General features: G+C 44.0%; 1 protein-coding gene across 7 annotated transcripts in view; it reads right to left on the bottom strand.

Annotated features, from left to right (window-relative positions):
- The window catches only part of SEMA3F (semaphorin 3F), a 123,428-nt gene that overhangs the window by 64,724 nt on the left and 43,898 nt on the right, over positions 1 to 14,806 (bottom strand). The window lies entirely within an intron of this gene.

Here is a 14,806-nt window from a genome sequence, read left to right on the forward strand (position 1 = left end):
GATATCAGCTCAGACTTGCTTTGGATTTTTCAGTCAGCCCAAACTCCAGCAGAGGAGCAAGGGACACTCCACCTGGCTAATCCAATCTCAAAGTGAGATTAAATGAAAGAGAGACAGACGGGCTCCTCCTATCAGCCTGTCCTATCACCCCTTTTGCTCCTCAAGTCCATCTGGTAGCTTCCCAGGGTGCCGGCAGAAACCCTCCTCACCAGTCTGGGTGGAGGCCAATCCTTTGTTTCATTTGGTTGATCTAATAGGATTATAAAACCTCTTCATAAACTCAGAAGAGGTTCAAGTTCCTAGCTGTTTTTCCATCCGTCTGTCTATCCCCGTAAATGCCCCTCCATCAGTCATTACTTTGTGTCATTTCCTTCTGCTTGTTGAAGACTCATTGCTGTAGCACTTGAATCTATTTTTGTAGCAAATCTCCTTGAAAGTTTTCAACCTACTAGACAGGGATCATTGCTGACGAGTCTCTTTGGAAAAGGGATAATGTCTTCCCTGTAATAGTTCTGCACACATTCTACCAGTTTCCCACCCACGCCCTCTTCTTCCTGCTGAGCTGAGATTTGAGCTAACCTTTCCATTTTCCCTGTAGTGCTTAGAGGACTTTAATATATTAGCAGTCACCTTTTCCTTTTATATGGGACGCGGGTGGCGCTGTGGGTAAAACCTCAGCACCTAGGACTTGCCGATCGCATGGTCGGCGGTTCGAATCCCAACGGCGGGGTGAGCTCCCGTCTTTCGGTCCAAGCTTCTGCCCACCTAGCAGTTCGAAAGCACCCCTAAGTGCAAGTAGATAAATAGGTACCACTTTATAGCGGGAAGGTAAACGGCGTTTCCGTGTGCTGCGCTGGTGCCGGCTCGCCAGAGCAGCTTCGTCACGCTGGCCACGTGACCCGGAAGTGTCTCCGGACAGCGCTGGCCCCTGGCCTCTTAAGTGAGATGGGCGCACAACCCTAGAGTCGGACACGACTGGCCCGTACGGGCAGGGGTACCTTTACCTTTTTTACCTTTCCTTTTAGTGGATTTGGGCCTGGAGTGCAGGGTCTTCTTGCAATATAAAACAAAATGTTCATGGCTAAAAGAACAAGCACCTTAAAACCAAAGTGTAATGATGTTCAGAAATTGGGGTACTTAGTTGGGATGTCTATGACTGCAGTCCATGTTTTTTTCTATGTCACTTTATACAAGTGCATCTGAGGATGTATCTATAGGTGTCCTTGAATGTGAGATGTGTGGGGAGCTTCACTATGGGTCAACTTCCAGAGCATCTCAGAAACTGCTTTGCTCTTTCTTTTCCCTACTAAATATTTTTTTTTCTAGGGCTATTACTTTATTTTTAATGCCACTATCTATATTTATTTGTAGCTGCTTTTCAGAACAGACAAAAGAACATATCTGTTATATGAGGCTAATCCATAAAGCTGTTTAATGCATTTTGCATCTGTTGCACTTACTGAGCTGCCTTGTGCTTGTCTGGGGAAAGCAAAGTCCTATTCTCTCCTTAAAGGCCTCTGTTCTGTGGGCTTTAATGGAACATAAGTACAGTGGTACCTCAGGTTAAGTACTTAATTCGTTCCGGAGGTCCATTCTTAACCTGAAACTGTTCTTAACCTGAAGCACCACTTTAGCTAATGGGGCTTCCTGCTGCTGCTGCCGCGCTGCCAGAGCACAATTTCTGTTCTCATCCTGAAGCAAAGTTCTTAACCCGAGGTACTATTTCTGGGTTAGCAGAGTCTGTAACCTGAAGCGTATGTAACCTGAAGCATATGTAACCCGAGGTACCACTATATGCTGAAACAACTACGGCCAAGACCTTCACTGGACTTATTCAAGTGTCTTTGTTGTGTGATGCTGGGAGGTTGGACCATGTATTATAATATTTCCTTAATATCTTTGGTGTGTCTGAGAAGGAAAAGGAGAGTTCATCATTCTTTTTGTTATGTTAGGATGTGCTGAAGCAGAACAGAAAACCCTTGCAAACCAACCCACTGAATATGGCTTGCTCTGATTCACTACTACCTGCCTGGCAGAGGAGGGGCCAATGTAGGGGGTTTCAGATGTGGTGCTCCCTAAGAAATGTCAGAGCAGCAGGATTCCTCCATGGCACATGGGGGAGGGGCTACAACTCGGTGGCAGAGCCACTGCATGCAAAGTTTCCTAAGTTCAATACAGTGGTACCTCAGGTTAAGAACTTAATTCGTTCTGGAGGTCCATTCTTAACCTGAAACTGTTCTTAGCCTGAAGCACCACTTTAGCTAATGGGGCCTCCCGCTGCCACCGCACTGCTGCTGCGCAATTTCTGTTCTCATCCTGAAGCAAAGTTCTTAACCCAAGGTACTATTTCTGGGTTAGCGGAGTCTGTAACCTGAAGCATTTGTAACCCGAGGTACCACAGTACTTGGTATCACCAATTAGAATGATTATTTGCAGATGATTTGAGAGAACTTTGTCTGAGACACTGGAGGGATGCTGCCATTCAGAGATAATGCTGGGCTACATAGGTGAATGACTTCACTTGGTATAAGGCAGTTTCCTGTATTGCACATTGGACTTTAGTAGGTATGGAAAATCACTGGGTCTTACACTGCTGGTTTAGTCATTATTTGAGGACTATCCCTGCCTCTGGGTCTGGTCTTGTCCAGACGGATACTGGAATCAGCAAGGGATACCCACATAACCTGAAGATGCTGCTGTGCAATGCCAGGTCAATGATGAATAAGACCACTGCCATCCATGACTTGAACGTGGATGAAGGACTTGACCTGGCATGTGTAACAGATGAAGCAGATGGGTCTGTCCTTGCTGCTGCTTGTCCACCAGCTTTCTCTTACACACAGCAACCTAGGCCTTGTGGGCGGGAAGGGGGGTTGCAGTGATTTTTAGGAAGTCATTAGTTTGCACCAGGCGTCCTATTGGGAAGACCCAGTTCTCTGAGTGCATGTTCTGGAAGTTGGGCAATAGGGGCAGTACAGGATTCCTTTTGGTGTACCGACCTCCCCACTGCACCAAGGATTCCCTGCCTGAGCTGCTTCAGGTCGTGGCAGATGATTTCCTGGAGACACCTAATTTGGTTGTCCTAGGTCAGGGGTCTTTTACACCTTTGCCGCGGCTCTGGGGTGGATACTAGCGAGGGGAGGAGGCGCATTGTGTGCCCCGACACTCCCCACTGTGGCGGGCGCTGAACTGGCTGTGACGTCGCATGGGGGTGGTGCGTCCGTTATTTTTATAATAATGAGTTTTGCGACTCCCAGTTTTTTTTCCTTCGGAAACGGGTCCAAGTGGCTCTTTTTGTCTTAAAGGTTGCAGACCCCTGTCCTAGGGGATTTTAACATTGACGCCAACACAAACTTATAAGGGGGCCACCAGACTTGCTGAAAGAGGCGGTCAATAAACCGCTTCTTTAAAAAACATCTTTAGACTCAGCCAATATGGCCAACTATTGCCCAGTCTCAAATCTTCCATTCTTGGGCAAGGTGATTGAGCGAGTGGTTACAGCCCATTAGCCACACTAAAATTGTTGCCTTAAGTGGTATAATAGGAAGGATTTGCTTGCCCTTGCCTGGCCAGACACCACCATTTTACACTCATTTCAAGTCATCAGTAGCACTCATTTTTCAATTGCCCTGCTGTTATGCTATTTGGTTAGATGTTTTGGCCTACTGGTGTTTATGCTGGAATTGTTTTAAATGTGAACTGTATTCGGAACCTGTATGACTGAAAGCTAGTTTATAAATATAGTAAGTAGGTAATTTTTTTTAAAAAAGCAACAACTTCTAGTTTCAAAGCTTCTCTGGGGGGGGGGGGTGTTTGTGGGGAGGGAGAGAAAGAGAGGGAGAGAGAGAGAGAACACAGATGCCAGTGCTGATCCTACACTCAATGAATGTGTGTAAAATACTGTAAGCACAGATTGCAGAATAACATTATCAAAGCAAAGTTATATCAATTATAGAATTATGAGCTGATTCAGACTGCACCTTGCTGGGCATGGCTCAGGATGCCAGAAACTAGGGAGAAGCCTCATTCCAATTGCTGAGCAGAAGCAAACTGCAGTATTAAAAAACCAGACTGATTTGGAGTATCATAATTTAAAGTGCAATAACTGTAAGGGGATGTAGCAACTTGAACACACTTGAGGCTGACATATGTTGCACTCACCACAGCACCCCACAGAATCAGGGCTCCAACAGGAACCAAATCCAACTACGTGAGGGGGAAATGAGCTCAAGGTGGAGAGACAATAGACACCAATTTTCCTCCCGGCAAACCTGGAAAGAATTTAAACCTGGTGAAAGGCAAAAATTCCCACAATTTAGAATGCCCAAATCTGCAGAGAGACCGTCTAATGCTTATGCAAGTCAGTCCCACAAAGAGAACAGAGAAAGGAATGGTTCTGTTAAAAATTGCAGTTAATTTTGAAAATGCAATAGAAATGCTGGAAATGGGAAGATGTGCAGTCTGCATAACTGGCAGGGTTGAAAAGCCGGGTTGTGTTTTGGGGTATGATGGCAAGGGTGGAGGAGAGATGCCTGCCTTTTCCCAGAGTATTTCCTTAACACCCTAACTTACAAGTTCTGAATATGACCTACACTAAGGGGTGCAAACCCTGCATGTGCGCATGCGCACACCCACCCACATCCAGCACTGAATATTCAAGAATAAACCAAACTGCATAAACTAACTCTATTTTCATAACACTTCTTAGAAGTAGTGACAGGGAGAAACAGTTCCCAACCACAAATACATGCTTTGCTTTTTCTCACTTCCAAACAATGATAGTATACACTGGAGCAATGTCAGCAAATTGTTGCACAGCAGCCACCTTTAAAACAGCATGTAGTGTACCTGAACAATGTGCACAAAAGCAAATTGGATACTGCCCAGAAGAACCAACTACTAAGCGCATCTTTACTCTACAGATGTTCATTAACAAACCAGAACAGAAAAAGCGGAAGATATTTGTCTGTTTTTATAGACATTTAGAGAGCTACTTAAATAGCTGCAGAATGGAATCAATGGAAAAAGTTACAACATCATTAAAACTATGCATCAAAGGAGGCAGGATAAAAATAAGCAAAACACAAATAGAGAACATCAGGGGAAAATGAGAGATCAGGATTACAGTTAACCACAGTTGGAGCCTTTCAACATATTGTTAAGGATACCATCACCCAAAGGCACTGAGAACTATTTTGATATTATACTTCCCTGCTCAACTGTATCAAAAAATAATACATGTAAGAAAGCAGAGTGAAAATATCTGCAGACACCACAGCTTTGTAATGCCAGAAAAAAGCAGTTCTGAGTTTGAAATGTTGAGTCTTGCAAGCTTCCAAACAATCATGGCAGCATTTTTCTTATTCTGGTCTTTCCAGCACTGAATAATGTGCATCTAAAGCCCTGTGGTGGTCTCATCCATCCCTACAGGTGCTTCCAAAACCATAATGTGGATTGGTGAATGGAACCTTTAAATAAAGCAGCCTTACTAGATCTTTGCTCATCCTTTGTAATTGCATACAGAATTTGGTGTGTGAGTGGTAAGATGTTTGGATTCCTGAAAATCTTGGCTTGTTTTAAGTTTCCAGCCCTCTTGGTTTTTTTTAGAGACACATGCTGCAAATATTTAAGCACAAAGATACTGACAGTGGGATTCAATAATGAGTCCAACAGTGGAAACCAGTGCAAGTGTTCCCACTAGGACAACAGGGCTTCCTCCTCCTGTAACTGGCTCAGAGGGTTAGGAGAACCCCCAGAACTGGGGACAGGATGAGGAGAGAGAGGACTGCTCCATCTGGCAAAATGCTGACAATATGATTGCCATGTTGAATTCCTGCATAATTCTACCTGGCTTTCCTTCATAAGCTTGCGCCCTATCTGTAAACCCTCAATTTTCCAAGTTTTCATACCACAACTCTTGCCTGCTTGCTAATTCACCATAAAAACATTGTATAGAATCATGAATATTGGGTACAAAATTAAGCATGCACATTACGAAGATTCTATAAGTGTGTGTGTCATTTATTTTGCGTCTCAAATTTGGACTTCTGAAACACAATATTATGGACCATGGATACACTCAGATATACATCTCTAATTATGCAAGGTTCAGATAAAGGTTCGCTCATGGGGGGCGATGCTGAAGGATCCCCCCCCCATTTTATTATTCTTGAGGGAGGAATAGTGTCAAATAGTATGACTATAATCAGGTTCAGGGGACCAAACTGTTTCCTTGGAACCAGTCGGTATTAGACTCTCAGTCTGTATGAAATTTATGGTGCATCTATGTAAGGTCTGGTGTGCACGTTACAAAAACAAACATGTTACAATATTAAAGCACATAAGTTTGCATCACTGATTTCTCCCTCGTCCACCCAGGAAGATTTACATAAAGAGGTACCTACCACACTCCATTACATGGAGGAACCTGGAGAAGGGATTGCAATGACAATCTCAAGAACCAAGCAGCACACATGACAGAATATACACCAGGTCACCTGGTTTTAAGCCATTTAGGGCATTAGAGGTTAAAACCAACACTTTTAATGGGACACAGAAATAGACTGGGAGCACTGGTGTGATGTAATCATATTTATCAGTTCCCAATAATAATCTAGCTGCTCTGTTTTGGACCAGGTGAAGTTTCCAGATCATTTTCAAAGACAACCTCATGTATAATGCATTGCAATAATGAGTAACCCAACTAGGATATTACTAGAGCGTGGATAATTGTTACAAGTTTAACTCTGTTCCTGTATGGTCATAGTTGGTAGATCAGCCAAACCTGATAAAAGGCCCCCTGAGCTACTACAGCCAACTGAGCCTCAGGTGATGCTGCTGGATCTGCAAACACCCCCAGATTATAAACATATTTGTTTAGGGGATTACAACCTCATCCAAAGTAGATTAATCACCACCTAAATGGGCAGATGAACCACCAACAATCCTCTCCCAGTGGCTGTAGAAGTTAAATAGCATGGACAACAAAATACAGACATGAGGCAGCCCACAGCATAAGTGCCAAAGGGCAAGGCAAGTGTCTTCCTGCACCCAGCCAGGAAGGGAAAATGGTATTCACCTAATGCTGAAAAGACAAAAGTGTATGGGCCAGGTATGCCTTACTTGAGAAGAATTTCACAGGTGGAGCACTACAACCAAGAAAGCCCTTTCCCCAGTTGCTGTCAGACACCTTGAGAAGAGCTTCCAAAGATGCACAGAGGCACAGGTGGAAGTGGGTTCAGGTGTTTTTTTTTTATTTCAGCAAGCATTTTAAGTAAATTTTCCAGTTTTATGGTTAGTTTTAACTGATTTTATCTTTATTGTATCCCTTCAACCTTACTGTACACCACTTATAGAGACAATGGTGTTAAGCAGTATATATACAGTTGAAGTAAATAATAAAGGAAGCACTGGCACTTTGACCTGTGCCCCAAACCAGCCCAGGAGCCAATGAAGCTCTTGAAACACTGCTGTAACAACTTCTCAGAGACCAGTCCCAGTTAGTAATCAAGCTAATCAAAGGCACCATGTAAAACATATTATAGCATACAGGTAACTGTGGTCAAACTATCTCTATCCAGAAGAAGACACAGGTGGCGCCCCAACTTATGGAATACCTTCTGTGCCACTGACGCCACTTGAGCTTTTAATGACAGAGCTAGATCTAGGAGCTTCCCAAGTCACAAGTTACATCTTTCAGGGGTGCAAACCCATCCAGAACAAATTAAGCTCCATTTTATTTAACAGATGAACCACCTACTCACAAACCTTAATCTTGTTCCAGAAAATGGGAACATAATTGTTATGACAAACAGAAAGTAAATGAATCAAATGTAATATACATTTCTTCTTCGTGATGTAAATGTAGTGTGGGTGACTTCTCCCCGCTTGTAATGCCACTCAGACATAGGTTCCTGTGCTGTTTCTGGGCACTACAGTGCTCAGCCAGAAACACAAAACACACATCAGGGAAAGGAAGGTGAATGTTCCACTGGAACACATTTGTTTTTGCTGAAAAAAGTCAGCTATGCATGTGGCAGACCCACACTGGTCCACACCAATCCCCATCAGCTGCAAGGACTAGTACACAGTAAAGTATCACAGTCGGCTTGTGGATATCTGATGCAATGAAACGGTGCACGCCTAAGCCCTGAAATCAGAGCCATCTGGATATATACCCTTGGTATTCGATTTCTTGAGTTGGGAATTCTTCCACAGCTTTTGTTCTCATCACATTAATAATACAACACCCTCATAGTTTGCAAGGAAGAGCAGCCAACATGTCTTCAGCCCAAATTTTACTACTGATTCTTGTAAGCTGTTCCAGGAGCCTTTTCAGCTAGCATATGTGTGGGTAAAAATGCTTTAGACAGATAGGCAGATCCTGGCTAAGCAATTGATCCCCTTTGTGCTGCCCTTGCCTGTGCCAGCACTAGACCTTTGCTGAAAAGGACTTTGCAGGAATCTAGAAACTTGTTAAACCTCTTGCCACCTGTCTTTAAACCTCACACTCACTCTCCCCAGGACTCTTCTGTGAAAGGTTTGTTTGTCTCCAAAGCAGCTTTTCTAGGTTTTGTAAAATGTATTTCTTTCTGGTGACTGAATGAAACGAAGACACCATATAAAGGGCTCAATGGAACTGCAGCCCCTGCTGCTCCATGCAATTCACAGTTAAGCTTTTCAATGCACCCTCCTGCACTGAAAGTCAAACGTCAACCCGCAGACAAAGCAAGCCTGAAAAGGCATCATGCCTGAGTGATCAGAGGTGGGTGAACACACCCACCCAGTTAACGAGTCCACAAAGTTTAGGGGGTGGGGGGGAGAGACATAGCCTGGTAAATTCTGATAGACAGTTGTCACTCCCCCAGATTGCATGCCTAATTCACAGTGACAGCCACGGGATTGCTAATCGGACTTTTGAAAAGGTGATGGACAGGCAGCTGAGTCTACACAATGACCTCTAACCCCGCCTCCCAAGCCTAAATTCCCAGAAAATGCTGACATCAGTGAGTAACACAGGAGGAGCAGTCACTGCCTAATCCATGCCTTTCAGTCAAATTGGAGGCAAGGGAAAGGAGGAGGAGCATGTGAGGATCTCACTATGGCCAAGAGAACCCACAACAGATACCTTGCATTCTTGCTGTTTTAAAAGGCCCTCTCAGGCTAGGTGGTGCGGGTTGGAAGGATATCTAAGCATGGGGCAATTTTCTGGCAACTTGCTAGGCTGACAAACTATATGGTAAAACTCTGGAGGCTGTGCAACAAAATGTTACAGTGTGGTCCTCTTCAGGGTTTCACAAGTTAATCACACACTCTTCTGTAATACTCCGTTCTATTTTCCCTTTCCTGATTTTCCATTCCCCTGCCTCCGATCACCACCAACAGTCAGTCAATATTCCATTATTGTTTGCCATGCTTAGCCCACAAAGAACTGTTCTGGGATTCTTCCCCATTAGAGTTTCCTCCTTGCAGTTCCCCCAGGCCTCCCTCTTGTGTGTATATAGTGCTATTTTGGATACACAAGAATAGGAAATCGGAGAATTAAATTCACTTTAAGTATATGTGATACTTGTAAAGTTAATAAGAGAACAGAACACACCAAGAGGCTAGGCTACGGCACATACTCCCATCTAGAAAACCTGTCACTTCTTCTAAAACTCCACTTGTTTCCCCTCTTCATCTTTTTCTCATGTTAATAGTCCACCTTTGCCTCATCCCCTTTCCCATAAACAGTAACAAATGTGGAGTCTATTTGATATCACAACTGTCCTTGGAGGATGTTGGAAATGTAGACTGAAAGCAGAAATCTAAAATCAAAATGCCAGAAGGACATTCTCTTAACTTGCGCTCGGGGCACCAGTCATAGGGGGCAGAAGGGGCTTCAGCGCCCTCAATATTTTGAGGCAGGGGCCTGAGCCCCCCCCCCATTGAGGGCCCACCATCATTCCCCCCCTCCCCGGCTTCTGCCGGCCCACCGGGTGGAGGCAGGAGACTTGGAGGAAAATTTTCACTCTCTGCGCCCACACCATAACCAAGAGGCTTGGAGTGTCCTGGAAAGTGAGCATGAAACCTGGCAGGCATGGGGTGGGGCGTTGTGCGTGTGACATCATGCACACATGACGGCCCCCCCCCCAATGTTGGGCCCAACTAGGCACACCTGCTTGTCACTGTTCTTTGCAGAGGCAGCCCATCCATAAGGTGACATAAAGCCATTTGCCTCGGGCAGCAGATCCACCCCTATGCCTGGTGCTAGCCTGCTCGGCTTCACCTGGGCCCTTGCACCACTGCGCTGTTAATAATAATAATAATAATAATAATAATTTTTATTTATATCCCGCCCTCGCCAGCCGAAGCTGGGCTCAGGGCGGCTAACAACAATCAAATAGTCCAACATTTTAAAAACATTTCATTATACAAATTAATTAAAATCAAATTGATGGCAACCATTAAGCAAAAATTCTGTGCAGATTGCCAGAGGAGGGAGTCAGGCTGCGCCCTGACCAAAGGCCTGGTGGAACAGCTCTGTCTTGCAGGCCCTGCGGAAAGATGTCAGGTCCCGCAGGGCCCTAGTCTCTTGTGACAGAACGTTCCACCAGATTGGAGCCGCAGCCGAGAAAGCCCCGGCTCTAGTTGTTGCAATGTTGGGGTCAGCAGCAGCGCAGGCACAACAGTGGGGGCAGGGAGGGCCCCTGGATCTGGGGGGGGGGGGGAGGCATTGTCACAGGCCAAAAGTCCTGGGCTGGCCCTGGTTCTCTGCATCATCATCTTGCTATTTTGCATCAGCTTCTGTTTTCTTCCATTCTGTGATGAAGACTCTTCCCCAAGACTAAAAATCACCTCATTTGTGCAATGAACAAGCAATGAATTTGGGTGATGAATGTTTCACCAGAATTCCATATCTGTTTGGTATTCTGTGGTACTCTTTGGTACTCACTTCTATTCCCTCTCACTTTCATCACTGCCAGAGACACTAATGCCAAAATACAGTGGTACCTCAGGTTAAGTACTTAATTCGTTCCAGAGGTCTGTTCTTAACCTGAAACTGTTCTTAACCTGAAGCACCACTTTAGCTAATGAGGCCTCTCGCTGCGCCGCCGGAGCATGATTTCTGTTCTCGTCCTGAAGCAAAGTTTTTAACCCGAGGGTTAGCGGAGTCTGTAACTTGAAACGTATGTAACCCGAAGTACCACTGTACTGTAATCCATCAGCTTCAGTTGTGTGTTTGTCTTCAGATATATTTGAATACAGTCAGTCTGCTGAATGGGTATTCCACATATGCACAAAGCAACTCCATAGCATGCTGGCAGCTCTGGAGAGATAATGTTTTTCCTTCCTGAGAAAGTCAGAATTGACTTGGTCTCAATTCCGCTCCCAGGGTTTAAGAAATGCCTCTGTGCTCTCCCTGGAATCCTCGCTTTGAGAGAGATCCAGAGACTTGGTATCTCCACAGCACCCATGTTTCCAAATGAAACAAATTATTCAGCAGATAACAACTAATTAGAGAGACTGGTTTCCTAACAAAGTATCTTATCTTGCAATAGAGCAAGCAGCCTTTCACCAAAGCAGACCAACAAAACCACATTGCCATGGCTGGCTGACAGCCTAATCCTCTTTTAATTGGCTGTGGCTAGAAAATAATTCTGGAACTCCCAAACACTCTTGGCCAATCCATGAACACCCAGAACAGAGTTCTGGGCTAGAGAAAAAGATGGGGACTTCTCGCCGATAACAAAAATGCTTTTTTCCCCAAAGAAAAAGGAATAGGTTTTTCAATTCACAAACCTTTTAAACACTGCCTTGCCTTTACCAAAGTGTAATGGAATGAGATAAACACTGAAGTAACTGGTTAAAGATAAGAGATAAAGACAGGGACACCTACACAAAAGCATCTATAGTTACCACTTCCCAGAGACCCTGGTAGCTGCAACACCAGAAAACAAGAAGAGCCTTGCTGGATCATTTCCCAGGTCCACCAGTCCAGCACTCTGTTCTCACAGTGGTCAACCAGATGCCCTTGGGAAGACCACAAGTGGAACCTGGATGCAATAGTGCTCTCTCCACCTGTGATCACCTGCAACTAGTACTCAAAGGCAGACTGCTTCCAACAGTGGAGATAGTAAAATATGCCTATGGTCGGTCTTTAACTTGATGAAGCTTAAAACAAAAAAGAGTCTATGGAAGAAGTAGACTAGTTCTTAGGAAAGTTGACTGACTGCTGAAACGTAGATCTCCAAAACCAAGAGCAACTTTTGAAAGCTGTGTAGGGAAATTGCTAAGTAAAATCTACCTTCCAGCAATACAACATGGAAGTCTTTAGCCTTTACACAATGCTTCCACTTCCTCCCTACAGAAAATTCACCTTACTGAATCAAACATATCAGCCCAACCCAATCTACTCATCTCACCTGGAAACCTATTTTAGGATTAGCCCAAGTCTTCAATCTAAAACCCACTAACTCCAAAATAGACCAGTTGAATTTATTAAGCTTTACAAAATATACACGGTGGGTTAAGCCAAAATGTCAATTAAATCTCTGCATTCAAAGCCCTGCCCTCCTGGCTCATTCTTCTCTTAAATTCTCTATTTTTACCTCCAAGGAAAGGCAGCTTCTACTCTCCTCCCACCCAACTCATAGCCAGTCCACACCTGCCCATATGTGCACAGCATACAGATAACTCTGTGCTGCTCACACACAGCCAGGTGTGGACTTTCCAGTCTGAACTTCTGGAGCAGATCATGTTTCACCCCACAGCACAAAATTAAATTACCTTTCTTATCTTTTCTCCACCAGCTATAAAAGACGCCAGTGATCATGAAAATATCCAGTCCTTTATCCATGTTCCCCACAGTGTTTGGGCTCAGTACTCGGTGCTGGCATGACATTCCACAGGCTGATTATAGGCTTCATAAAGCAGATCCTCCTATATCAATCCTAAAAATTTACAGCCTTTTAATTGCTTTTGGTGACTCTCTGTTATCGGGTTATGGGGAGAAATAACAGCTGGTTCACTTCCAGTGTTGTTTTTAGTTCAGAACAGCTGAGCCCAGCCTTGCTTTTCTATGGCCATTTTAACACAACAATACTAAAACTGGCTTTTGCATTTCCCACATGCAAAGTCTATAATGATTAGAATGTACTGTCAAAATAAACCAGTTTCTACTGGACATTGAAAACATTCATATTCCAGTTGTTCTGAACATCACTTGAGCATAGTCTACAAAGCAGCACTAACACATTCAGCATTGAAGTCAATTCACCCGCTACTTGGGCTGGTTCTCAAAAATCAAAAGCATCCATCCTGATGGAAATTCTGCTACTTGAATAGGCACCTTAAGCATAGTCTGGCCATCCCCTCACCTCCTTCATTTGTTTTCATCATCTATTGATATCATTCCCTGCTTGTGGGCTTCTGTCCACTGTGGGAACCAAATGCTGAACTAGTTGGACTTTAGGTCTGATGCAGCAGGGTCCTTTGTATGCATTTTCTGACTTATTTGTCATTTGTCTCATTCCCCCCACTTCCTTCTCTCAGACTGCTTCCAGTGCTTGGAACAGACTTCCCTGCTCCATGAGCTTTATTCAGTCATATCCCCCTTACAGCATTGTTTCCTGAAGCAATCCTATAAGCTGCTGCATGTGGAAGTACTGTAAAGCAATAGTAACATTCCCCAAATGACTCTGTGGACATGAGCCTGGGTTCCTCCTAATGGATTCAGTTATCTGGGCAACCAGATCCTGTGAAATACAGGTACAGGTTCATATAATCTCCTTAAAGAAGCCAATCTGAAAGTGCAAAACAACTATCAAGCTGTTCCCCTTTCCTATAAATCCCTCTTCAAAAGTTATTTTGCTAGCAAAGCTTTTAGTTTCATATTGCCTGCAGCCTTATGGCCACATGTATGTCATTAGAGCTGGTCTGACTACAGGAACAACCCTAAGCAGTGACAATATTTTGTCAATATGGATGACAGTATTTTTAAGAGTGTCAGTGCCTCTGTATATAATTCAAGAAGCACAACTCAGTACAGAAGAAAGTTTGGAGGAGATCTTCATGGATCTTGTGGTGCTAAGGCTTGGAGTGACTAAATGTTCTCTGCTGGTCCAAAGTATCTTCAGTACCAGCCTTCATCAATGTAGTGTCCTCCAAATGGTTTGGACTACAGTGGTACCTCGCAAGTCGAATGCCTCGCAAGACGAAAGAGTTTTTTGTTTTTTGAGTTGCTTCGCAAGACGAATTTCCCTATGGGCTTGCTTCGCAAGACGAAAACATCTTGCGCCTTTTTCTTAAAACCGTCAATGCATTCCTATGGGAAACCGTCAATGCATTTCCTATGGGAAACCGTGCTTCGCAAGACGGAAAAATTCACAAGACAAAAAAACTCGCAGAACGAATTAATTTCGTCTTGCGAGGCACCACTGTACAATGCTCATTAAGGAGGTGTCCAACCAAGTAACCAGGTTGGCATAGTCTATTCTGTGCTACTTTGGCTTTCAATTTGTCAATCCCTCAGTTCCTGGGGTATTTACAAACTTTAATTAGATTGCAAATCTTTGGGAGGGGTTCATGCGCTTTCTCTGCCCTCCCGTACACCTCACATACTGATGGCATTAAATGAATGTAAACTTGTTCCTAGCGCTAAATGTATCTTTTAGCACAGCCTTGACACCGAGAAATGAAAAACTGCATATCTTTGAATACGTTCATATATGCAAATAAGTAGTAGGCATTTTTGAACAGCCGTGTTTTTTGTTTGTTTGTTTTGGTAAGGTTAAGAATCCAGTCATTATTTGAAATTCATGCTGTG

This window comes from Podarcis tiliguerta, assembly GCF_965153285.1.
Source record: "Podarcis tiliguerta genome assembly, chromosome: 2".
NCBI lineage: Eukaryota > Metazoa > Chordata > Lepidosauria > Squamata > Lacertidae > Podarcis > Podarcis tiliguerta.